This window comes from Ammospiza nelsoni, chromosome 8 (assembly GCF_027579445.1).
Source record: "Ammospiza nelsoni isolate bAmmNel1 chromosome 8, bAmmNel1.pri, whole genome shotgun sequence".
Lineage (NCBI taxonomy): Eukaryota > Metazoa > Chordata > Aves > Passeriformes > Passerellidae > Ammospiza > Ammospiza nelsoni.
In genome coordinates this window covers 16,658,511-16,684,963 of record NC_080640.1, presented here as the reverse complement: position 1 = coordinate 16,684,963, position 26,453 = coordinate 16,658,511, and the positions used below count along the sequence as shown (strand labels likewise).

At 37.3% G+C, this 26,453-nt stretch overlaps 1 protein-coding gene across 4 annotated transcripts in view; it reads left to right on the top strand.

Moving 5' to 3' along the window:
* The window catches only part of PCGF5 (polycomb group ring finger 5), a 100,067-nt gene that overhangs the window by 35,717 nt on the left and 37,897 nt on the right, over positions 1–26,453 (top strand). For 3 of the 4 annotated variants that reach the window (XM_059477446.1, XM_059477442.1, XM_059477443.1), the window contains exons 2-3: positions 8,476–8,570; positions 13,532–13,603. The gene's annotated coding sequence lies outside the window, so the exon portion shown is untranslated. The remainder of the gene's footprint in view (positions 1–8,475; positions 8,571–13,531; positions 13,604–26,453) is intronic. The other variant, XM_059477445.1, reaches the window with a different exon arrangement.

The window sequence follows — 26,453 nt, the reverse complement described above, 5'->3', positions numbered from 1 at the left end:
CTGTTGAAGTGAAAAACCACATAAATATGTATTTTTAAAAGCTAAGCCAGTTGATTTAATAAACATGTTGGAATTGTACCTAGATAGACTTCTGTTCCTGGTCCTCTTGCCTGTTGGTGTTTAAAATGGGATAGAGTCTGGATCCTATATATAGTTGTCCTTTCAACTGCAGCTTGCTTCCGAAGTGGATTTTTCATCCTCTAGCTTTGGGACACATTCTTCTCTTCCTGTACAGAGGCAGAACTATGAATTTTACAAGATTAATTTTTCTTTTTTACTCAGCATACCTGCCACTGTGAAGAAGCAAAGTCACTGTTTCTGGTGGGGAGGTAGTGCTTCACACATCCAACCACCTGGATTTACAGTATAACTGTGTGAAAGTCTTTGTATGTCCTGCTAGTGAACGATTCTGTTTCCTGTGGCGTCAGGTGTCCCTTATCACACTGCCTGTGTTTTGTACCTCCTGCCATCCTCCACGTGGGAACAGAAAGGATTGCTTTGGTGTTTGTCACTGCTGGGGCAAAAGGACATGTTATCATTTTTGTTTGTCTGGAACTATGCACTGGCACCTCATAGTATTAATTAGAGGATTAGAGCAGTAAAGTGTGGGAAAATTGTATTACTTCAGCGTTCATTGTGTGGATTTTAACATCTCCCTGTCAGAAATTCCAAAGTGTTAACCAAGTTAAGACTGCACATGACAGTGAAAGTGCTGTAATAGCGAATCTCTTAGGTATGCTGGGTGGTCAAGTTAACAAACAGGAAAAATACTGCTTTAGTTGTGCATTTCATTCAATGATCAAATAGCATTCATCTTTATTTATTCCATTTTCCTTAAAAAGAAGATAAAAACATACAATGTGTGTGGCATTCTATGTGCCCAGACCTCAGCTGAAAGCAGTAAAGGAGATAATACTGAAAGTGGACTTAACACTCTGCTCAGCTGGTTTTCCTTGCTCTATGGACACTCTAGAATTTAAAGTAGAAATGAAAAACTCTAGGTTTCACTTGTAAGCCTGCAGAATATGCAAAATAAAGTGAGATAAAATGCATTGGTTTAAAGTTGCTCCTGTGCAGCTCCATTTTTAGGACTGATAAGTTACTGTGGGATGCACAGAAGGGAAAAGTGCAGGGCAGTGCAGATAAAAGTGAAGTGTCTGAACTTTGTATCTTGATTTTTGCCAAGTTGGCGATACATAGGAATTGTTCTTATCATGACCTTTTGAAAGAGTGGTGCCAACAGCATCTTTATATGTTCTTCCTGCTATCTGAATTAGAACATCCCAGTGAGAAAAAAAAAAAAAAACAAAAAACAACAACCCAAATGATTAGTTCCTTTTTGCAGTTTTGGCTGTAAAGACCCTTTTTAAACAAGTACAATAGTCCCAGGCAAAGTTTTGATCATTTTCTGTAGAAGGACATACTGCTGGTGTTGAAAAGGGGAATCCTTTCTTCAACTATTGAAAATTTTGCACCAAGTACACCTTAGCTTGGGGTTGTTTAACAAATCCTCAGTTAAAAAACATTTGTTGCAGTTGTCTGGGAAAAAGTTTTATTTCTATTTTTAGACTAAATATTTGAAAGATAAAGAAAACAAAGTTGATTCTGTATCAGTGTTGTAGCTATCTCTTTTGAGTGATGGTGGGTAATGCCTTTGAGTGATGGTGGGTAGTGCATTTCTTACAATGAAGCATATTTTCCTGATTATTCTGGTTTTATCTTTAAACTTTTCCAATAGATGTAGTGCCATGAAAAGTAACAGCTTGACAGTCTCAAAGCCTGAAGCCTGTAATGAGCAGAGCAGGTGTAGCACTGGCAGCCAGCTCCATCAGGCTGTGACAAGTCAGTGTCTGTCTCAATGTGTGTCCATGGGAAATAGAAGTGTTGCTGTCCTTATCAGGATTCCTGCTTCTAAACCAGAAATTGCTCACTGTCAAGTGTGGGCCACTTCTGGAATGAAAGTGTTACTTGAGCACTATGGTCTCAATAGCTGTCACTATTAGTTCTTACTTGTGAAACAAGTAATTTTGACTGCTTCCCTAAAACTGAAACCATTTATTCAATTATTAATAGTAAAATTCATGCATATGTCAGTAGCTTTCCTAACCTTTCCTAACAGCTAACCAAACTCTTGATTTACTGCTGTGCATTGGTCATTTTTTTCCTGTAATAGACTAATTTTGTTTGCCATTGGTTTATGTATGTTTTGAGATTTGAAAGGAATTAAGAAAGTAGCCTGCTGATTTGCCATAATGTTCCTATTTTCATGAAAGATCTAACCAGGAAAAGACAAATAAACTTATTTTCTCAGAAGAGGTCAAAGATGAGAATAACAGTTATTAGGAGGATCTTCACTTCCTTGAGATGCTGTTGTGTCAGTGACTGGTGCATCACAGAGAACTTCAAGTTGCTGCAGTCTGTAGTGGTTCAAGATTTGCCTTCCCACACCGAGTCTTCACCGGCACTTGAGTCGGTGCTCATTGTTTTAGAGAGGCACATGTGGAGATGGAGCAGAGTGCTGGAGAACAGGTATCCACCCTGCAAACAGGGGATGCCTTTCCTGGCTCCTTTGCTCAGCTTCAGCGTAGGTTCTTCCCCAAGGAGGAAAACCACTTTATGTTCCGCAGCAATTCTTATCAGAAAGAACCCTTCCCACACACAGCATACCAGTGGAGATGTAGCAAGAATAGCAGTGAGACCTAAACGGTGAGCAGTGATATTTTCCTGATTCATGGCTGTGATTCTCATTACATGCATGATATTGATGGCAGTGTTACAGAATTACTGTCTGTCAGCTGAAGCTGTGAGTACAATCTGATAGCAACAGGGAGAGCCCCAGTTTGTAATTGTGTAAAATCGCTCACATCCGGTTTGTTATTCCCATCTTTCAAACTCCACCCTACACACTTGTTTTGCTCACCTGTTGTTGCAGCTTAGTTTTTGAAATACAAGCTCTTGGGGAACCCCTTGTAATTCAGTCTGACTTTTTGCATTGTGTTACATCTATTAAAGTCTTTGTGTACAAACAAAATACCCCTAAGTAAGGGAATCCACATTTTAAGTATTCTCTAGATAGATTTCAGTGCTGGTTACCACTAATCAGATCAGACAGAGAGAGAAATTCTCTCTGCCACAAAAAAAGTAGATCTTGAGATAAAAGTCTTGAATGATTCTTAGAGAAGTGTCACCACTGATTAAAGCAAATGTAATTATATTTATTTCCTTCCTTAAGAAGAAGAATGGAATATGTAAGAAACCAGACTCTTGATTAATTTCATAGTGAAAACACAGTTCTTCTTTCAGATGAAAGATCATCTCTTAAATAGCCAATATGTGTATTGAATGAAGTTAACGATGTTTCTTTCTTTCATAGTTTTATAAAATTGTTGTTTACTTTTTTTAAGAATCATCAGTACTAGTGGCAGAGACAAAAGATCCTTTATATGATATAAATGATATTTTGAGTAAGTATTCTTGATTGATTCTGGCTGTAGAATTTCCCTGCATACAAAGTGATTTTGAAGAGCTGCTTAATCAAACCAATATTTTTCAGCTTTCTGTCTTAACTCCTTTCATATATCATAGATAAAGTAAATTTTAATGCTTTCATCCCAAATACATATTTACTAAAAAGTATAAGTGGGGGTTTTTTTGTGTGGATAGTGATCAGAGAATGCAAATAGATTTACTTGTAATTATGTACTCAGTGACAGTTGGTGCCTTACACAGGCTAGTGTTTAAAATCTACTATTGATGTGTAACTCTTATGTATTTATTGCAGAAAACTTAAAATGTAAATTTACATGGGATTAATCTCCAATTCAAAATTGCCATTAATTGCAAAGAAGCTCTTTCAGTTTATTTATTGTGAAGCTGGGTGAAACCAGTGAGACTTGTAGCAGAGGAGCTTTGCTTTAACATCTGGCTTCTCCAGGTGTAGCAGCTTTAGGTACATCCACTAGTACAGTAGGGAAAAGCACACAAACTGTTGGGCATGCAAACTCTTCTTTAGGTTTTGAGCAAAAGCAGCAAGCAATGAACCAGGGCTGCAGTTCCAGAAGACATCTACAGCCACTGCTCAGAACAAGGGAAGTGCTGCTGCTATGGCTTATGCTCTCTGAGCCCTGGCAGTCATTAAACCCCCAAATTAGACTTAACTAAACCACCAAGAAACTAGGGAGAAGTTTTCTGCTGCTCTAGAGTATTAAATGGACTTAGAGATGGATCAACAAGCTCCAGAGTGGTGCTTCCCTTCTTTTTGGTACAGCTGGTTAGTTAGATCAGCTCTGCTATTCATCTAACCATAGGTTTAGGCCAAATTTGGAACAGTTGCTGTAAGTTTGTTTCAGTTATGGTAATGAAATAGCTCATTGGATGAAAAGTGTGGTTATCACCTATATAAAAATGGGGATATTAGTACGGTTAGAAATTCTGAGGTAGTGCTCTGTCCTGGGCAGAAAGAAAACGGATCATTCCCACCCAGAACACTGAAGCCTTAGCTGGAGTGTCACCACTCACTAAAGACAGTATCTCCAGTTAAGTCTATTATTTTTGATATCCAGAAGATCTGTGAACCCTCATTTCCACATTTGACTTGGTGACCAGGACTAAGAAGTGGGGGTTTGATTCTGGCCCTGGAAGTCTTTGCTAATATGTGTGTAACGTTGAGAGAGTAGCATAAATAGAACAGCATACATGAAGAAAACAGTTCTGTAATATTTACTGAGGGTGATCTCTTGTCTTCCTTTCTTGGATGCGTGCTAGGCTGCTGCACTGGCAGTGTGTTTGGGTCACATGGACAAGAGCTGCTGGAGCAAGTTTGGTGTTCTGTGGTTCTGGACTAGGAGATACAAACTCTGCATCTGACTTCTTTCTTGGTAGAGGAGAACCCTCCCAACTCCTCCCATCCAGCTGTTTTACACCTAGATTTCTCAAGCGTGTCTGATAAATAAAGAACATTTGCAAACATCTGCCAAACATTGGACTTTTGGATTTATAGCTTTCATCTATTGGAGTGGGTGGGTAACATGAAAGAACACTAACAGGTAATATACTGATTGAAATTTCTTACAAGGGATGATAGCTACTTACCATGTAATTTTTACTGGATGTTTTCAATGGAAGTGTCTCGACTCTCATAAATCAAAGGAGGAATCCATAAAAATACAAATAGTTTGAAACATTATCTGTAGCTGATGGAAACTGCTGTAACTCTAGCTTCAGTTTATCCACTTGACTTTATGCCAGTACTGAATATGCCTGTAGACAAAGTAACCACAAGTACTGCTTGTGCTTACTTTAGTTAAGTTACCATAGACCTTGCCTCAAATTGCTTATAAATTTGTCAGTTATTAAATAATTCCAAGAACAAGATTAGGGAGTAGTCGTCATTTTGCCGAGTGTAAAAACGGTTTTGGTAACCTTTTCATTAAGCCAGGACCTCAAATTTTATTTCATTATTGCCCTTGTATTATAAATGTATTTTTCCCTCTTCTTGTGAAAATAGAAGTGTTTGATCTTAGTATAAACCTTTGAAAAAAATAATCTATGTTTATAAATGTTCTTAGGTGAGGTTGGTGGGAGTTTGCCCATGGCATTTTCCAAAGACAGTATCTGCAGCCAAGTCCTTGAGTAGAACTTTCCTGTTCTTTGTTCCTCCTTGAACAGCAGAGAGAACAAGCAAAGAACCTCTCTTCACTTCAGTGCTTTCTGGCTTGCTATTGATTCTGTTTATTCACAAAGGTGAAATCTGTTTGACAGGTGCAGAAGTCAAACTGCTGGCAGCTTAGACTGCATGGAGCCATAGTAACTCAGCAGGAGAATTCCTGTATTTTAGGAATGATTAAGTATAAAAATTAAACTGTTCTAATATAGCTGAAGGGTCAAAATGTTAGGACATTTCTTATTTTAGTTTGTTGGTGTGACTGTAATTTATCCATTGTAGTGCTTCTCACTTCTGTTCTTAAAAGGCTTTCTCCCCAGCATCCCCTTATCACCTGCAGGCAAATGTAGAATGGGCGGAAGAGGAATGTTGCAGGAAGACACAGGATAGTCAGCTCAGGAAAGTGAATACTGCCTTGGAGGACTAGTATCTGCCTGTCTTGGGTACTAAATTACAATTTTTTGCCAGGTAGGTAATATAGGTCAGGGGTTCACAGATGGCCTTTCATTTTTAACAGATGTGAGACGCATGCAGACAAATTTGCCCTTGTTTCGACATCACCAGTACAATCAAAATTGTGTGAAACAGAGCTATTTACTCAGTCCTGAGTGTCCTGATAAGTTGAACCTTTGAACATCAGGTGTATGGAAATAAAGAGTACTTAAAACAGTTTGGACTTAGACTTCTCTGTCTCCCTTTTCTGTATCTGTAAATTATGGCTTACAGAGTTGTCTTGTTGAATAGGTTGTGGAGAATATTCTTTTATTACTATTTGGGGAGCACTAGTGAAATACTGGAGGAATGAGTGAGTACAACTGTGTGTGATCTCAATCACCTGGGAGTACAATGCTAAAAAAGGGTGTAACTGTCTTTTATACCATTTTTTTTGTAGTAAATATAATATTAGAACCAATGCTGCAGTTCACATATGTGCAAAGGTGCAGATTTTTTTCTCTGCAATTCTTTTGAAGTCTGTAATTTTTACTGAAGTTATAATGATCTCAGCAGGGCCCATTTAGGTATGGAATTCTGTTGAGTTTGGCCTCATGGATATATATATGAGATTGGATTTGTCTAAAGGTTGAGTATTTAAACAAAGGAATATAATGGACAAATTGAGATCAAGGAGAGACATTAGTCGTTCAGATATATTTTTCCATAACATGCTTGGGTGTGCTGCTTGGAAGTACAAAGGTGCTATTTTATTTCTCAAAGGAATTATGCATTGAGGTGCATCTGTGTAATTTTTAAACGAATGTAAGCTCCTGCTGCCCAAGCTTGAAGAAACTGAGAAGGTATGTGCTTATGTTTAGTGCAATATAAAGACAGAGTGTATTAGTTGTGGCTCAGTGCCATGGTAACACCATTAGGTTTTACCCTGAGCAGAACCTGACTAGAATATGGTTTCTAGACAGCTTCCAACACAGACATCTTGCTACTAGTAGAACCATCTTGCAACTTTTCTTGTCTTTAAAACAAAGATGATTCATCAAAGATACTTCATTAAAGAAAGTGGTTTTTAGGAAGCTGTGGTAGTGATCCTGTGGATAAGTACTGAATGGAATTTGCATGAAGAAAGGCAGAGTTTAGGGAAGAACTAGTGTAAGTTTAGGACAATAGAAAGAAGCCCACAATACTTGAACCTGGACAATGCAGAGCCTTCTCTTATGCATCAGTGGGTGTGATGTTATTGATTGTGCTTATTGGAGTAGGTGAAATTTATATTGTTCACAGCCATAAACCCTCACATTCCTCGAAAGTTGCAACTGACACTTAAGTGTTGATTCCTGTACTGTAAGAAAAGCATAAACATTGCTGAGCATCCTGCATTGAGTGAAGCCTCAGAAGTTTTTTTTGCAGAAGCTCTTTGTAGGTTAGAGTAGATCTGACAGCTCAGTGCGGTGTTGCTGTAAGAGTGGTAGAACATTGGCATTAATGATTGTGATCATTCATTCGGATACCGGACAGTGGTGTTGCATAAAGTGTTACTTTGCATCTCACAAGATAATTGAACTGCTAAACTACAATCACTTCTTTCTGACCACCTTTTTTTCTAAGTATTTTGTGGGCTGCACAGGTTTTAAATAGTGACGAGAAAAACTGATGTTCCATTGTTGTTCATTTTATCATGGTACCATGAGCAACGAACCCTTGGAAGTCACCAGCTCTGCAGGCCTCAGTCTCTGGACCTACACCAAATGCAAGGAAAGCAGTGATTCCATTTAAGTTAAACAGGGCATGGAAATCCAACTGCTGACTGTGCAGTTGCTGCTCTTGTCCTATGTACCAAAATTAATCAGTGTAACATGACCAGGAACTCCACAACTTTTTTGAGTGGTACTAACACAGGAAAAAACCTTTTAAAATAATCTCTTTTACAACTTGTGCTTTTATTTGCTCAGAACATGCATAGGTGCAGGAGGAGATGTTTAGGCTGTATTCCTTCTCTAGAGGAAAGGCAGGAGATCAGATCTTTGCAGTACCTTCATAGTTAGCATGTCCCTGTAGGAGTGGACTGCATTGCAATTACTTGCACCAGACATTAGTGGACTTATTAAGAGTCTTCTTCAGAGTTGTATTCCTGTAAGCAAATAGGTGCTAAACACTTTCATTTGAGGGGAGGAAAGGGGAGTGGGGGCTGGAGTTGCTGTCTCTGTAAGCGTATGCATACATCATTTGTTTTTTGGGTCTCATGCCTGTGCTTTTCTCTGCGACACTTCTGAGTTAGCAAGGCTTCCTGTTCAGAGGTGTGTTTTTTCATTGTCTTTTTTTTTTCTTTGCATGTTCCTTCTTGTTTCACAAACACAAGGAAGAAGTAGAAGATAAATTTTGGAATAAGAAGAAACCAGTTTATGCTGAAAAGAAATCACAAAAGGATTGTTGAGAAGAATCTAGAGTTCAAGTTCTGGTATGAAATTCTAAATATTTTCCTTGGAATTCAGGTCACTGTCTGCTCTGCAAGACAAACCTAGCTTAGCATAGATTATAGCATGTAAAATAGTTCATTGAGCTAGCAAAGATCACTTTTTACTAGAAAAGCTATGGATAAATGTGTTCTGACTAGCATAGCTCCTACTCTGTTTTACATGGTATCTACTAAGATATGTTTCATCCTTTAACCAAATGAAGTATCTTATATGTAAGAAAACTTTTTTTATATGGAAACTAGCCAAAAAGTCAAGTCAACTTTCTAGTGCTAGATTTTTTGCCACTATTGAAAATGTTTTGAGTATGATTTTTTTTCTTCCTTAAGATGTAGAAAGGAAAACCATTTTTAAATACTACTTGAGATGCATTCTTCAGTCTCCACAATATAAAACAAAAGACAATTCATTTTTTAAAACTGAAAATGTTGAAATATTGCACACATTTAAAGAAAGCTGTATCATTATTCACCTAGAAAATACCTTGGTCTATTTCTGCCTCTGTTTTCACTGAAGGCACTAGCAAGCATTCCGGCTAATTTAAGGGCCCACAATTTTAATCTGTTATACTTATTGCAGAAGTGCTAAATTTTAATCTGTGAATTTCCACAAAGCAAGAAAAAGGGTTTTTCATTTAAAATCAGATGGTTAAAACACAATACATTTTATTTAAATTTAGAAAACCTTAATTGCTCTTTTTTTTCACCTTCACTAAAATGACATAATTTTTTTACTTTTAATTACTTCCAGAATTGTGCTGTGTAAAGACTCATCAGACTAAAAGTTTATTGAGTGCAATCAGTCACCTAATCCCAGAGAAATGGCTTGATTATTTTTAATCTTATGTAGATGAACTTTCTGGTGCAATTTCAAAACCTTTGAAATTGTAAGACAGAAGACTGGAAGGTGTCTGTGTATGTTTTCCAGGCCTATGTCCTAGGTGTACTTTCATAAAAACACCTGTTCAGTGTCCAATGCACTGCAATTCAAGCCATGATCTCACTGTTTCTAAGTGCCAACTTCAGCTGGTGTAAAGTGCTACTACCAGAAGTTTGTTAGTTCTGTTTTCAGTGCAGCCAGAAAAAAGAACAGGGAGCAGGGAGAGGAGAAACTCATGAAAAAATTAGTTTATGAACATGACACAGACCCTTGAGTAATGAGCAGTGCTTCGGTAAAAATGAAATGGAAACATAATGTGGCACTTTTCTTACAATAATATAATCATGATTTCTCTACAACAGACATTTGATTCAAATGTTAGAGTCAGCTTAATTATGAATCAAAAAAGCATCATAAAGGAGGTGGGAGTAAAACAATGAAAATGGGGAAGGCTAAGCTTTCATGTCCTTCCACACTTAAAACTGCAGAAATAACTCTGCAGTGTTCAGTTGTTCATGAGGGAAACAGCAGAAAATATCACAAGGGAATAATTCTAAAATTGATATATTCCATGTAAATGTAATTAAGCTCCCTGACATCAGATGAGTTCAATTAGAAGTCTGATACACTTCCATGTGAATATTCCAGAGCTAAGATCTAAGATAATAAAATAGAAGAATACGAAAGATAGCAAAAGAGAAATCACTGTGTAGAAACTATTTGTAGGTTCTGTTTACAGAGTGCCTCATTCTTCCCTCACAAAGCACAGACTTCTAAAGGCGTTTTGAAGGGTCATGGTATAATCAGCTGCCTGTGTCAAGGAGACACAAAAGAATGAAGGTAGTCTTAGATGAATGGGCAAGGAGAAAATCAAACAGTTGTTGAATTAAATTGATTCAGTGGTTTTTAATGCTGTGATCGTCACTCATTCTGAATTTGATTCTGGCAATTGCACATCAAGAAGGACGCAGAAATCTTGAAAGTTCTATAGAGAAAACCTAAAAGAAAGATAGAGTTCTTGGCACACATGATTTTTCATGGATGGCTGGGGGCACAGCTTAGTTAAAGTAAAGCTAAAGTGGCACTTCCAGACAGTAATCAAGCCATCTCTTGATATTATCTTTCATTAACTAAGTGGAAAAATTTGAGATAAAGTAAGTAGTATTCAAAACCAGATTATTCAGTCTAGTTGATTAAAAGAAAAGAAAATTACTGTATATTAGCAAATTATGTAATAAAAACCAGAGTAATTCAGACTACTATTTTTAATTTTTTTTAACATTTGAAACCAGTGATGATTTTTGTAGATCACTCTTTACAATAGAAAATTAAGAAGGATGCTTTAATCAAAATAATCTGTTTAACTACAGGAGAAAATATTTTTAATGCAACTCAGATTAGATGATTGGCCTTTTTTTACTTGATATGTATTACAGTAAAGGTTCTGCAGTCTTTGCTGTAACTTTTGGAAGTTTAATTGCACGCAGTCCTGGCAGAGAGTTCTTTGCACAATTACCTGAAATTCTCCAGAATTCAGATTGCTATTTCAGAAAAAGCAGAACAGAGACATCTGTAACAAAAAGAGAGCAGGATGACATTAATCAGGTGAGACATTTTCAAAGCACAACACATCTAGTGTGGTTTGTCAGCACTTTATAGAGGCATGATAGGGTCCCTTGTAAAATACCTGACTGCTTAAGTTTTAAATGGTCTTCTATGTTCTTTTTTGATGAGTAGTATTCAAAAAGTATGTGGAAAGTAAAGCAACAGCTGCTCTGCAAAAGATAGCCCTGGGATACAAGGGAGAGCTGTGTACTGTATTTGCATAACATGCTGGTCTCAAAGTAGGTTAGACATCTGCTTAGCCATGAAGTTTTCTGTAAAAATACTGTTCCTCGTTTGTTCTGTATTAAACCCTTCTCCATTTATATTTTTATGTTATTTAAAAATAAACCTAGAAAATATGTGTTGTTTTAACCATTAATAAAAACAAACCAGCTAAGGTGCAGAATGGTCCAAGATCAGCATTCCAGAATTCTTTCAGAAAGAAGAAAATCAGACTCGATTGAATGGCTCATATTTATTTTTAAAATAAGATTAGAGGAAATAAATATCGTGTGGAATTGTATGCCCAGCTTCCCTAAAGTAACACAGGGGTGTATGTTGTGTAAATAAAACTAGCATATGCTTAGGAGCCATAAGAAGTCAGGGTTCTTATCTTTATGGCTCCTGCTCTTCGTTGTGGCAATTTTTTTCAGACCACTGACACAAAATAAATATTTTGTTATGATCAATAAATATCCCTGTTACTAACCACATTCTTTAAGCCATCTTTTTACAATATTTCAGTGGTATGCAAGACAGAGCTTTACTTCAGATGTGCAGTAATCATTAAGCCCCTTTAGGAGATTCTCTGTGTGCTCCAAGAAGTAGATTAAACTAGTTCTTCTCTATTCATAATATTTTTCATATGTGACAGTAAGGCAGTGTTTATTTTAAGAGTCAAAAGCCACAGGTCCAAATCCCCTTAAAGTCAGTAGGGAAAACGGTTTGCAATGACTTCTGACTTAGACTCTACATTGGATTTCTATTTTACCCATAAAATTTATGTATGAAAACTTAATGCAAAGTGGTTTTTATTTTTGATGTAATACAGCATTTTAGTGCTCAGTGAGAGGACATTAAGAATATTCAGTAATACAAATGATACCTTTCTATGAATTGCAGTAAAAGCAACAAGTATTTAGTGGGATGACACCCAAAAATACTATCATTTGTATCTAGTATATTCTCAGTCTTAACAATATTTAATAACTTGATATCAATATCTGTCTGAGATTATGCCATAAATCTGTATGGCTTCTTGTAAAGCATTTATTTACCATAGACATGAAACATCTTCCTGCAATGTGAACAATGTCCCTAACATCTGTCACAATCTTGTCACACATCCTCTTCCCTGGGTGAGAAACATGTGCAGTTCATGGCTATGTTCTGGTAAAATTTTTGTGTTTAGTTTGTGGCAAGTCCGCTGACAGCGTTTATGTTGATAACTCATAATCAATGTATAGCATTACACAAAATTATTCTCATTATGCTAATTGACCTATAGGCAAACTAGAAACTGAGCTGGATGCTGGCTAGGTAAGGACTTCATCTGGCACCCAGCCCACTCCTGCATTCTTTGCATCCCTCAGTGACGTTGGTCATGTCATACCATGCCCATCTGCATCTGGCCATGGAGAAATGAGACAGCCCATATCTTCTTGTAACACAAATACAGGCTTAGTCACAAGTGTGCATAAACACCCAGTTCCTACTCATACATCACTGGGCAGCACAACAGAAAGGTGGGAAATCATTCCTTTTGTTTATTATATTGTTTTTGTGGATTAAGCTCAGTGGGCAGCTAAGCACCACAAATTGCTCACTTACTCACCCCAAGCCCCTGTGAGATGAGGGAAGAGAAAAACTAAGAAAAGTTTGGGATTGAGGTAAAAAAAAAAGTTTTAAAGTTTATGAAGTGAAGGATAGATGAAAGATGAGAGGAAGGAAAGAAAGCAAGTGGGGCAAAAAGTTACTGTCCACATTCTGCAAGAGGACTGATGAACATTCAGTTCCAAGGAAATGACAGCTAACATCCCTAAGGCCCCTGTTACTCCTTATCATGACTGAATGTGGTGTTACATGGCATGAAATATCTCCTTGCTTAGTTCAGATCATCTGGTTGTATCCTCTGCCAATGTATTGCACCTTCACTGTGGCTGGAGTGAGAAAGAGAGAAGGGCTGTGTGCTGGCCAAGCACTGCTCAGGAATAGGCAGAACCTTAGTGTGCTATCAGCTCTGTTTTGGGGAGGTAACTAAAAGACCATATGAGCTGCTGGGAAGAAAGTTAATTCTGTCCTAGCCAGGCCCAGTACAGTTATTTAGCAGGAGGACTTAGGAAGCATTTGAGACTTAAGCTATAAAAAGCCATAGAGAATGTCTGAATAACAAAATATTTTTCAGGAAGGAGGAACACAGTATTTTATAGATAACCTTAGTGCTTTTGAAGACATTTCATAGGTCACATGGTGCAGGAGATGAATATTTCTAACTCAGACTGAGAAGGAAATCTGCACATAAAAGATATTCAAGGTACTATTTGTGTGTCCCGTTGAAGTTGCTCAAGAATTGAAAAATAAGAATTTATGTTTGTCTTGGACAAAAGTTGTATTAAGGTCAGTAGGTACTCTGTTTCATTCCTCTCACTGCAGAAAACAGACTACTTATACAGTTGTGTGCATTACATAATCCTCAGCTTTCTCTACTAGAGTATCAATTTTCTTGTGCAGGAGCCTTTTGGATGTTTTGACTGAATATCTTATGTTTGTGCCTACTCCTGTCTAACACAATGCATTCCTTTTTTAGAGAAATGAGATATGAAAGATCATATTGGGCATTAGTCTGGTGGAACTGAATTTTTTGCTGGAATCTACCAAGTTTTGCAGGTTTACTCTGAGTGCTGTTTTGGGAATAGAGAGAAAAAAAGGTGCTGTTATTTTTGTTGACACAGAGTCCATAGGGATGTAAGCAGTCTAGTGTGCCTCATGTGAGTAGTTTTCTTTACATAACAGTGTTTGAATATTGTGTGAAAACATTATTCTTTATTCTTTCTTGACCTCTGCTCACGTGCTAGTGAAGTGAGTCCCTGACTCCATTGTGAAGTAGAGAGTTTGCTTGAGAGCTTATGAAGTATTGGAAGTACTTTAGACAGAATAGAAGATACTTAATGTCTAACCATCGGGATTTGGGAGGTCTGAGGAAGGGACTAGAAAAAGAACACAAATTTGGCAGTCTCAAATGAGCAATTTCTGCTTGTGCAGTGATCACAACCTAAGCAAACATAACAAAACACCCTTGGGACTATAATGGCATCATTTTGGTTTTAGGACTGACAAGTGCAGTAGAGCAGTGGACCAGAGGACCACTTTGATTCTGAATAGTCCACGGGCTTCCAGCACACTTGTGTTAGATAATGCACTGGAATTTTCTCACATAAGAATGACAGGAATTAGGAGTGACACTTTGTTCTCCCAGTTATCAATGCACTGAGGGCACTGGTGGTATCCTTTATTTGATGTCTTCAGCCCTGGTTATTGGGAGACTGTGGTACTTGTGCGTGTGTGGAATGAGAGTAGTTTACAAGCACACTTCTAACCACACTGCAAACAGTGCAATGATGGACATATTATATTTAAACCTCACTGTAGAGTGAATCTGTAACAGTGAATCTGTAAAAGTAACAGAAATTCTTCTATTTCCAACCAAAAATACTTTCAGTTAATTACAAACATAAAACAGTATTTCTGTTTCAGTGATTATTAATATTAACTGCTGCTTTGTAAATGAGCATAACTGTGCATTTTTATTTCCTTTTTAGTAAGTCATGTATAGCTGTAAAACACTATATCAGCTCTAGATGTGTATTAACAATCAATCTCTTCATCACAGCAGAGGTAAAAGTACATTTAAATAAATCATAGAGACATAAAAATAACTTGTTTCAGGAAGTCATGATGGTATTGTGTGGGATTAGGCTGTGTAAACAGCAATATTCATGTTCATGAGATGTTTCTTAATATGAAAAAAGATGAGTTGATGGGTCTGAATCTTAACCATCTTAAGTGATCATTTGCCCTTGCTTAAAACCAAATTCAAAAATGCAATTAAAACAAAAAGTTCTGTTTCAGTCACAAACATTTAAAATTTTGTATCTATAAATACACAGACATACACTATATAAAGGCATGAAGTTCTGAAGAATCCAGCTTTTTATCTTCAAATATTGCATCTTGCAAAATGTTTTACTTGCCTCGATATGCTGAGAATTTGAGACTTAATTTTTTACCAATCCTGTTCTAAAACTATCTGTCAATATCTTGACTATTTTCAGGAGCTGGTATCAAAAGCAGTATGAGCCAAAATGTAGGCTAAATGTTCAGTATGGCTATTTTTTAAAAGTAAAATATATCACCTCAGAGATTAGCTGTCTGGTTTAAATGCATGTCAAATTAACATTCAGATGAAGACTAATGTTGTGATTAACACATTGTATTGGAATTTGAGAGTTGGAGGTTTAATTCCTAGGCAGTCATGTCTTCCCGTGTTGCTGACATCAAAAATTATTAGGAAACAGCTAGAAATATTTTAGTCTTTATGTAAAACAGGCTCAGTAATGCATCCTTTTCTTAACACAGTTGATAGGGTAGACTTTTTAGAGCAGATGGACTCTCAAAAGGGTATATTTCCACTGCAGCTGAAGGTATTAGCTAAATGGATATATTTGGATATATTTGCCCTAAATGTAATCTAGCCAGTTTTGTTAAATACCAATAAAATACTGTCAGGTGTTTCAGTAAATGGGACCCAGCTTGCCCTGGAGCTTGTGTGACTAGATTATGCTGATATATCTGCTCACTTCTGCTATTAATGGGGTTAGCTGGTTCAAAGAGTGGATCTGCTTTTCCCTTTCAAAAAACAAATTGTTTTCTTTTAAACAGCTTTTGTTTTACTCCTTTACTAAATACTGCAGTCAACCTTTAGATTTTCTTCTGATTTATTTTCTTGTAGAGGCAGCAATTTTCCATCCTGTCTCTTCCCTTGGCCCTCTCTGCCCCAAAATACACAGGCTGTTCCTTTGTGCACAGAAGACCAAAAGGCACACATCTCTGTGGCTGTTTTGCTCAACAGAGCTCTTTTACTGGGCAGTGCTAGTTGCCCCAGAATTCCCAAGGTGTATGATTTCCTTGGTGCTTTCAGAAAAGCAGAAAACAGACCTAATTAAAGCTTGAGTCCATGGAGTTGTGCCCAGATCTCCCTAGAGCTGGATTGTGATAATACATAGCCTGGACCCTAAATTTGGCTACCCTCATTCTCATCCTGAACCATGCCCAACAGAGAGCCCATTTCCAGCCTGAATTATCCACTTCTGGAATGGCAGTCCCCTCTAGGACAGTTGGGTTGTAGGTGTTCTAAAGTCAGGCAGTGACCTGAATATAGAACTTAATTGATGGAGTAGAATTCTGTACTGTGAAAGGACATCTTCTGGAATTTGAGATTATTGAGTTTTCCTCTTTGTGAAGAATTCAGACTCCTGTTGCATAAATAATATGGAATAACATCTCTACCCCAAAGCTATACTATTTTGAAAACACAATTATTTCTCAGGAAGCTACATTTGTTCATCAGATTTTGAGTTAAAATTTAGTGCCTCTAAGAAATGGAGCAACCCACAGAAGCAGGGGGATGCAGAAGGGACATGAGAAATAGAAAAAACTTGAATGAAGGGAAAAAAGGGGGAAATTGGGCCATGCAGAGCAGCCATTAACCCAGTTTAACAGGACTGTGTATTTTGCTGTTATGCACTATTCCAGGAAGCTTACTATAAAATGGTAGTTTTGTCCTTAAATTAGTAGATTTTCTATAATTGAATTTTTTAGATATATCATGGAGCAAATGGGAATGGACACAAAGCTGCTGTGCAATCTGATACCAATCTGTGCTGATCTTTAGGAGAAGCCAGTGGGTTTGTTTAGCTGACATTATGGTGCTCAGCACAGTGGATGCCAATGGATAATGCAGACAAGGAGGTGGCAGAGGCAGTGCAGGCTTGGGTGTGTCCCAGGTAGCCACTGGTCTCAGGAGAGACCAAAGTCGTGGTGTGAGAGCAGAGCCCAGCACTCACCGTGGCATTCACCTCTGATACAGCTCAGACCCAGCTGGAGTGACCAACACCTTATACACTTGCTGTTTGCAGGCAGCCTAAAACTGCATGAAATGAACATATTCCTGACCTGTTGAGTAATTCTGGTTGGTATTTCACAGCATCCCTGGATCACTGAGGTTGGAAAGGATCTCTGGAGCTCATCTATTCCATGTCCCCTTCTGAAAGTGAGATCAACAGATAAGGTTGCTCATGACCTTATCCAGTTCAGTTTTGAAAGTTTTCAGTGATGGAGGCTCCACTTACTTTTACTATTTCCCACAGTTACAGTTTTATTGTTCTTTGGCCACTAAGTGCCATTTAAATGGCTCCTGTGTACATCAGTGACAGTGGTTTGGAAAATAACACCATTGAGAGGTCATGTTCATAGCAAGGATGTTTGCTTTAACAAGCATAGTAAAATTGACTTTTTACTGAGTAAAAATTGTATGTAAAGATTTGGCCAGGGGTTCCTAAAATCCAGACAAACTATGGAGTTACTTTTTCCTTCTTTAAAAAAGTGACTGGAAGCAATCTATCTTCAACAAACCAGTACACTTTCCATTTCTCTTTGTTATGGCTATCTTTGTTAGGTGGTTTTGTTAGCACCATATTAATTGCACTAAAAGCATTACTTCTCAGGAGTATTTTTGAGTCTCTACTGAAATTCATTTGCATTTCCTTATTGACTGAGGGACATTAACAAAAAATAGGATTATAAGAAACCAGTTTCAGTACCTCATCTTATGTTTTCAACTGTTCTTGAGTTTTTTATACTATTAACTGATATATAAAGAAAAAGGCAGGGTAAAGGTATTGCTTCACTGGTACAAATGTTAAGAAAAACAGATGCAATGAAGAAAATTGTACAATAGATTTTAAATATATCAGGTAAAACTGTGAATTGCTATTTTATTATTGAAATTATCTGTTTTAGACATATTTTGTAACAATGGTTTCTGTCAAGAATTGGGTAAGTTGATGCATAATGGAAGACACAGCCCCCAAATACATATTTTAGTTCCTGACTGATAGAGGGTTATGTTGGCACCAGTGTTTCTGACAAGTTTAAAAGACACAGGATAAAACATTAGACAGAATTCCATATTTCTCAGCAGGAAAAATGTAAATCTCCTTAATTTTATTCCTACTGAGCTGAGGCAACTGAGGTCTTGTATTTAACTGTGAATTATTAAATAGCATGATGATGATAGGAGCAGACTGTGTGTTACATGTATCAACAAGTTCTCATAAGCCAAATTCCTTGTCAAAATTTCATATTCCCATCTATGCATTCGTGATAAAGGGAAATAATTTTAAGAGTATTATGCCTTTTACTCTTAAAAGCTTCCCAAGGATATTAGATTATGGAATGGAGTGAGATTAGCCATATAAATTGATAGGTAATACCTTCTAGCTTCATGCCTCTAGAACCTAAAGTTATTACAGCACTGAAGAAAATAGTCACATCTAAAAAAACTCAGTAAAATGCACACAGATTGCAGTAATGTAGAAAGGTCAGAAATTGGATATCTTTACCATAGTTTGTCATTTGCTTTGGAAAACCATTCTTGAAATGTATTTAACATTTATGGGAGCTCATTTCATTACAAAATGTGAAAAATTTTTCAAGTAAAAATGTTAGGGGTATGTTTGTGCTTTTTCAAGTGTGTTGATACAGTGAAAAGTCAGCTGGAAATCTGAAGATGAGCTGTTATAGCTGTGATAAATCTCATCTCATAGAATCTCTTAGTGTTTGACAGTCGCTATAGAATTTGGAACTCTTGCAACACAGCTTAGAAATAGCAGTGAGGTATGAAACAAAAGTAAAGAATGATGCATTCTCTCTACTGACTTACACACCTTTTTACTATATAAGGAGGTGACTGTTACATATATCTGTACATTCCTGCATGAATTTCTAGATTAAAGCTTGATGAAAACTGATAGTCACAATTTTAATAAGCTCTGTAGGCTTGCATGAACTCTGGGCATGCATAGTGAAGCAAGATAGTAATGTTTGTACAATCCAGGCCTAAAGATGTAACATAAATATAGTTAACCTGCCATGTAAGTATAGATATCCCTGCAGGGCAGTTTAGTGATTTTAGTAAGACTGTGATTCCTTGTGAGGAGGAAATTAAGATCTGTTTCTCTGTATACAGAACAGGATTCTTAATACAATGATCCAATTTGTACATTTGATAGATGTTTTCATTAAGTGCTATTATATATTTAAGGACCAAAACAGGTATTATTTTGTTGTATACAAGCATCTTGATTTCTAGAAGGGCTTTGCCTGTACTGGTATGCATTTTAGACTCAAAAGCATGTAATTTCCTGAAGTATTAGCTACATTTCTCACCAACGTTTTTTTCCTTCAGAACTTTGTAGCCAAGTAGTCCACAAACATGTCTAGTTGATGAGACTGGACAAGTTCAAAATGTGAGAATGAGCTTCAGCAGGCAGTACAATTTTGTGAAAGTAGGGTCATATATATTCATTGTATTCTGAGAAAGACTCAGCTCTGCTCTGTCGAGAACCCTAAAAACAGGGAGTCCAAACTGCCACAGCCTAGTCAGCTAAAAGCCACATGATCTCATTAGCACTGCACTAAATCCAGACTTCCAAGTACTACAAGAGGAAGTTCAAGATGCAGGGATGGTAAACATGGTCTCTTAGTTTCTCATTGATTTTGTTTTCATTCAGTTAAATGCACATAAACCAAGAATATGCTGCTTACATGCAGGCAGAGTCTGAAGGCCAGGATTCTATAATTGCAAAAACAATATCAAGCTTATTTTGCATACTCGAGAATTGTTTTATACATCTTTTCTTTAGAAAACTCCATTATGATAATGTCACATGCTTGACACCATTTATACAAACTTCTTTGGTTGCACGCAGTCGTGGAGCTAAGGCTGGGCAAACCAGCAGTCAACTTCCTAAGCTAATGTCACTGCAGAACTGGCAGATGATGCCAAGTTATGGGCTGATTGCTCACTTGAGAATAGGTTCTGGCTAGAATCCTGAGTTTGTCTCTCCTCAAAACTAGCACATTATTCACATGAAGAATCAACTAAATGTATCAGTTTTGCTTAATTGTTACCATTAGTATAGTGGATAAAAATCATTAGAATTTCAAGATGATGCTTTCTGTGAAATATTACATGCAGTGACTTTCATTTATTAATGTGAACTGTTAAAAACATCTAAAATACCTAAAGGGCTTTTATTTTTCCTTTTTCTTATGGAAGGTTTTTTATCTAACTCAGTAGGCCAAATTCCACAGTGACTTTAGTCATATGATTAGATGGACAGCATCACATGGAATATGTTGCTGCACAGACCTCTATATACATATATATGTTAAATTGATGTCAAAAAAGATCATAGGGAGGATGTGAAGCTTGGTATCTTGGTATGCCCCCTATTTTCTCTTAGTTTATCCAGAAGAAGCATTCTCTGTTTTACAATTTGAATGCACAGTTGTCTGTGTTTAGTTTTCTCAGGCAAAGCTGACTGTTTCAATGGGCTGACAAAGTGGCAGTTCCCATGAATGAGTCCCATCCAGTTCAAATGAAATGGAGTCCACCAAACATTGTGTTACTAATTTAAAGGTTTTATTCTTGAGAGAGCTGCAAAGAGAACTCCTGTTGAAAATCGATTGAAATAGAGTAGTTAGCTCCCTAAGACATTGTGAATATCCTTAATTTGTCTTGTAAAAGATGAGGCAATTTGGTTGCTACTTTTCTATCTCCCTTCAAGCCTGTTTGTTTTCTGGTTCTGCCATCATAACAGTCATGCGTAGATTTTGTTGAGGATTGCTTTTGCTGAGCTTATTGACGTTTTAAATTTGTTTTGACTTAAGAGCTAGTAGCAAGTCTTGTTTTTAATTTGCAGTGCAAGTTGATTGCATAATTGTGAAGCTGTTTGACATGTGTGATACAATTTGATTTGCATTCCTGCCAGTTTTCAACTGTAAGAAAACAAAATCTGTTGGTAACAGTTTTAGTAGGAGTCACTGGATGCTTCTTACAGTTTGTTTTCATTGTTTTCATTTGTCTTTTAATTTAATGGAAATTGAGAGATGAAACTCTATAAAACTATTTGAAGACTTGAGGTTATTGTTTAGCTGAGCTGTATATGTTGATGTAAGTGGCTTTGATAATTTGAGGGGGAAAATATTATCTGTAATTGGTATTTTTATATAATATATGTGTACAATGCAGTATAGAATGGAAGAAAATATATATTATTTACAGAAACAAGGATTTTTTTAAAAGTAATACAATTATAGCAAGTATCCATTAGGATGTCTTGTGAAAAAGCATAGACTATGTTGTGACTTCATTAGCAAACTTGAAACCTATGTTCATACTGTTGTAGAAATACATTTCCCCTGGAAGGAGGCATATATCAAATTGGCAAAGTGTTTGCTCTGTGACCTACAGATCCTGGAAGTCTGTGGGGCAGACATAGTCTTGCCCATGGAGACAACAGCTGTATCAGGCTGCTCTGTGCATGAGTACACCACTGGAATTTTTCTGATAATGTAGCTCTGAGTATCGCTGATTGGTTTATTTTTTTCCATTGTGGAGTAGCAGGGAGACTTGAAGTAGCATTAATTGCAGAGCAGATTTTCTCTGGAGAAGCCTCAGAATAAGCAGGTGATACTATTGTAGAGAGCAGTGTAAAAGGAAACTGAACTGGCAGAAGCATATAATCAGATAGCAACAGGTAAAGCAGTTAAGTATTGGAGATTATATAATAACAAAAATCTCACAAGTGAGATTTCCATTAATTCAGAGAGAGTCTAATAAACTCTTCAGTAGAAGTGAAATAAATGACCAGAAACCAAAAATGTAATTCTGATGATGCAAGATGTTCGTGGTGCAAGGAGAACACCTGATTAAGAACCAAGGTAATTGTTTCAAATTATGTATCTTCTTTAAGATGTTACCAGAGCACACCACCATTACTTGTTCCAATTACACAGACTTGCTAGATTCTGTGCTTATACAGAACTGCTAGAAATTTATTTAAAGCACAGGATTGTAAAAGACTTCTTTGATCATGCCCTGTGAGTCTCCACAATCAGGCAACTCTGAAATAATGCCTGCTCCCTTGCAGCCTACAGAACATGCTAAGAACCACAAAATATTTGTTTCCAATACCCTGTGAAGGAGATGTAGCACAGCGGAGTGAAGTGCTTGGAAGTCAGCATGCCATGAGATAAATCCAGGAGAGGTTGAGAATACCACCAGTATTTTAGTTGCTCAGAGATCCTAACTCCACCACAGATCACTGGTTTTTAACCAAGCACACAGACAAATGGAGATACAGAAGCATCTTGGGTTTTTTATCTTGTAAACCACCTGAAACTGTATCAACCCTGTGAGCAGTCTCTGATGCTTCAAAGGCTAACCCCACTTCACCAAAAATCAATTACCTATGGGGAAAAAAACCAAACCAAAGTACCACTTCTGTTATGGCACAATACAAAGTTTATACTATAACAAAGAGTTTTTGCCTTTAAAGCCAAAATAATGTCAATTAGGTTATTTGCACATGAAGAATCAGCTTGGCTACATGGCCATCTATACCTGCACTGTGCTTTAAAAAACCCAAACGAACCAGAAACCAACAGCTGATCACAGTTCACACATTGGACACTGGGGTAACTGAACAGACCATTTGGTCTGTAAAATTTTCTAAGTTTGTCTCACTCCCTCTGGGAAGCTTCTGAATATGTTTGTGTCTGAGGTATGTAATTATGCCTATTCCAAATATTCCTCAAAATAAAAATCCAGAATAGTGACAAAATAATCAAGGAAACAGAAGGAAAATAAATACCTTTTTAAAATATGCCCATCACACTTAAATCTACAGCTGCTTTTAGCTGAAAAGTTTGGATTCTGCTGAGATAGATTGTTGTTTTTATACTTGCAATACTTCTGAAGCCTATAATCACAGCTCTTGAATTTGCTGTTTCCAGGGAGGTATGTCAAACTGGTCACAAGATCTTCCCTCAATATGTTTAATGGTTAGCTAATAATATGTTCTAAACCAGATATTTTTTCCCTTCAACCTCTGCATACAAGTGACTGAAGTTAAATTGTCTCCTTCATGCTTGTGACAATTTCTAGTCAATTTTTGTTTCAGAGGTTTTTTTCCCTTGCATGGCAATCTCCCTCTCCCACTGCTATGACCTTGTTTCTTGTTTTCTGGTTCCCTAGCTGGGAAGAGACAGTGTGTGCTATGGCTGACCAGTGTTTCAGGGTGCTAAGGAAATGTTTAACAATACAGAGCTGCTCATCTTTCCCTTGCTGGAGTCACTTGTTTGAGTCTCTCTTCTTTACTAGCAGCCAATTATAAAGTCTGTAGGAACTTACTTTATGATTTCTCTTACTTGTAAAAAAGTTCATGGAATTTAGTTCAACACAGTTGGGACACTGTGTGACACAATTTTACCTTTCACTTGAAGTACTTCTTGAATGCATTTTTCTTGTTTATGTATTTGTCAATGGCCTAATAATACAGATGTTGGCATTTTGCAACCTGCTTTGCTACTTTACTTTAGGCTATAAAAGAAGAGTAAGCATTAAGAAATGCTGTATATGTCCCAGAAGTGCTATTATGTGCTAATATATGGCTTCTTATAGAGAGCTTAGTGAGGAGGAAGAAAAACCCTATTGGTAGAAATGTAAAACCTCATTGCTGATCATTTTCATGAGTAACTGATGGAGATAAGAGTAGCCTGATTCCTATTGTTTCCTATCAAATCAAAGGCAGTTTTCACTCTGAGCATACTACTATTTTTATATGATAAACAATGTTAGTACTCTTTGCCTAAAAAGCAAAGAAATATGTCACATCATCCCAAGATTATGGCAAAGACTTGGATAATGGCAGTAGGAGTTAAGTTTACTTGCTGCTAGTAAATTACTCATATATATGAGAAAGTATACAAGGTGGAGCAAGGAAAATTCCAACTGGACCCAAATAAATTAATTCACAATGAGGATAGTCAGGGGTTGAGACAAATTGCCTAGACAGTTTGTATAATTGCCATCCTTACATATACTCAGACTTTCTTTGGATGAAGCTGTGAGCAGTCTGAATTAACTTTAACATTAGACCTGCTTTGAGCAAAGGCATTAGGCCAGGTGATGTCCAAAGGTCCTGCCAACCCAGTTAGTGTTCTATTCTAGATAATGTTCTGCTTGATTGGGAATTCAACACTGGAAATGAGAGATCCCAGGTCTTCTTCCTACCTGAGTAAGTATGCAGTAATTTTAACTAGGTTGCCTAGAGTTTGAGGGAGGTTGATTTTCCTGTCTGTGGTGCAGCACTGATGAAGTGACATGTGGAGTGCTGTGTCCAGTTCTTAGAACAAGAAGGACATGAAGCAAGTCTCAGAGCCCCACAGGGCCCCAAAGGTCTTTAAGGTATTGGAGCACTGTTCATATAAGGAGAGGTGGAGAGTTCGGGGACTGCTCAGCTGTGGAAAAAAAAAAAACTCAGTGGATCTTTTCAGCATATATAATTCCTTGATGGGAAGAAATGAAGATAAAGAAATCAAACTGTTCTCAGTAGTGCCCACTGACAGGAAAAGAGGTAATAGGTACAAGTTGAAACACATTAAATTCTATCTGATAACAAGAAAACTTTTTTTTTTTCCACTATCAAGTTGATCAAAACTGGGACAGATTGCCCAGAGAGTGTGTACAGCTCCATCTATGCACACAGTCAAAACCCAGCTGGAATCAGTCCTGGACAACCTGCTTTAGCTGGCCCTGATTGAGCAGACAGGTTGGATTAGATGATCTCAAGAGATGTCTTCCAACCTAAGGAATTTTGTGGACATTTCAAGTTTTTTAAAGCTATAGAATGGCATTTCTATCAGATGTCTAGAGAATCAGTATCCGGTGAAGGTGAATGCTGTGGTTCTCTCTAAATGCCATTCAGATTGCCTCACAATTTCTATCAAGAAAACTAAGGATTTTTTGTTTTATTAGTTTCCTAGTTCAGATGGATTTCAGTAATTCTTTCATCTACAAAATACAAGTAACTCTTAGGATAACTGGAGGGTAGTTGGAGACTTGGCTAGAAAGAGACTCTAGAGTAGCTTGATAAGGATGTAACATTGTACCAATGTGGATCTTCTTGCAAAGTTAGTATTATTCACTCATGTAAAATTTTGCAGAGAATTTGGCTCTATTGATCAATGTTTATTTTGTCTCTGAAATTTACTTGGGAGCTGACAATGAGCGTTGGTATATTTCAAAAAGTAATATAACTGCTTTAATGAAATGCTTGGAGTTCACAAGTTTTTGTGTGTCCTGGGTGTTCCTTTCAAAAGATACATTTTATTGATATTAAATGTAAGTAATTACTCTGTTTCACATCAGGATGATACAGTAGTTATTCAGGGATTTCAAGGATGGTAATGCTTAGAAAGCAGCATTTCTATGTGTTAGGAAAGTCATATATGTGAAAAAGGACTTGGCTTTTTTAAAAAAGTAAGCACTGTGTTAGAGAACACTGAGGACTTCTGAGGGAAAGTCAGTTGATGAGAGAGTCAAAAGTTGAAGAAACAGAAAAATGACAGCAGCTGTATTTTCACCCCTCATTTGAGGGCTGTAGTCACCAGCTCTGTCATACCATGTGTCCTAGGGTGACTTTATGATACTGTATTGTATCCCCCACCATCTGCTGGTGCTGAATGTTGAGTTCTGTGCCTTAGATCCAAGAGCCAAGGGAGGGAGAAGCAGTGGTGTGCAGTTTTGTCTGCAGAAGCTTCACTTCCTTCCCAGAGTCCTTTCACTTGGTGTGCTGTCTGCAGCATGGATAGAGGCAGGGCAGCTTTCCTTTGCTTTTTAACCTGGTTTCTCATCTGTGACCTGAGTCAAGAAAGTTTTTCCTGGGACAGTGTCTTTTTTTTGGAACTGCTCAGCTTTTCCCTGGTCTGGAACGCCAGGACAATTGCTCAGGCCCCCCCCCCCACAAGTAGCACTGCAGCCTGGACAGGCCTGAGCTCTGGAGAGACTGAGTGAGAGCCAAGACAAACCCATGGAGAACCCTCTGAACCACAGAAGAACTCTCTGAATTTGCCATCTCTTCAGAATAGTGAGAGGTTTTATTGTTTAATATTATCAATTTTTCCAGGTTTGTGAATACTTTGCTTGTTAAAGAAACAGCGTTTTTCCATTTTCTTCAAGGAGATTTTCTCCTGAACTG